This window comes from Panthera tigris, chromosome X, assembly GCF_018350195.1.
Source record: "Panthera tigris isolate Pti1 chromosome X, P.tigris_Pti1_mat1.1, whole genome shotgun sequence".
Taxonomy (NCBI): Eukaryota; Metazoa; Chordata; class Mammalia; order Carnivora; family Felidae; genus Panthera; species Panthera tigris.
Genome location: NC_056677.1, coordinates 70,731,055 through 70,732,224, shown reverse-complemented (window position 1 = coordinate 70,732,224; position 1,170 = coordinate 70,731,055).

The following is a 1,170-nucleotide window of genomic DNA, read 5'->3' as shown; positions in this document are numbered from 1 at the left end:
CTTCAGGGTTTTATGAATTTATTTAAAGTATGTTGTAATGTTCACTCTTTATTAAAAGACTTTTTACTTAAAATTGTTATAGGTAATTTGGTCCATAATGTAATGTCTAATAGATTTTGTGCATTAAAAACAACACGAGCTAGGAACTTAGATAATTATGATGACTATGGCATGATTACTCCTTAAAAATGTATATTTCTGCTAAAACCATGATGAAATGCTATAAAGGTGTTCATCTTAAGACTTGAGATTAGAGAAAACTGTGAAAATTCCTAACCTGCTTAAGTAACACAATCCTGAGAAAAGAATTTAACTATGTTCCAAATAGACCAATATACATTCAAAAGGAAAAGCATTAAATCAAGTATTTGGGAAAGATTTTTGCAAATGACACTTAACCTGCTATATTTAAAGCGGTCAACATTTAATAGAATTCATGTACCTATATATATAGCCCTATTGCTTAAAACTGCCAATTGGGTTAATTATTCTTTAGTGATCACTAACAGAAAAAGAAGAAATCATTTAGTCATTACATGTTAGACCAGTGCTTTTTAAGCTTTAATTTTTATGGGGTTCACCTAGGGATCTTGTTAAAATACATGTTCTGATTTAGTAGGTGTGGGATGGGACATACAATTCTGCATTTCTAGTAAGCTCCCATGTGTTACCACCATAGGATTAATAATGTGGTAGACAAAATCCTCCAGTGTAATTCTTGTATGCTTTGGCAAATTTGCTTAAATAGATAGCTGTGCATGAGTGGATAGAGGCAATCTGTACTGAAGACATGGCTTTTCAGCTGAGACATGAGTGACAAGAAGGAACGAGTCATTAAGATCTTGTGGAAGAGCATACAAGGCAGAGAAGCATGCAAATACAAATAACCTGAGACAGAACAAGCTTTGGCTGGACCACAGTGAGGGAGACTGACTGATAAGAGATGAGAAATTGATATGGGAAACCATTAGAGGATTTTACGGGATTAATATGATTTACATTTTGAAGATCACTCTGGAGGTTATGTGAGGAAGGCATTGTAAAGAAGCTGAAAGAAGCAGAGAGCCATGTGAAGAGGTTATTCCAGTTCATAGTTACAGTGTAGCTGGAGAAAAATAGATGCATTTTCTTTCTTTCACTTATGAATTTGGTCTAGAAAAGTTCAGTCAA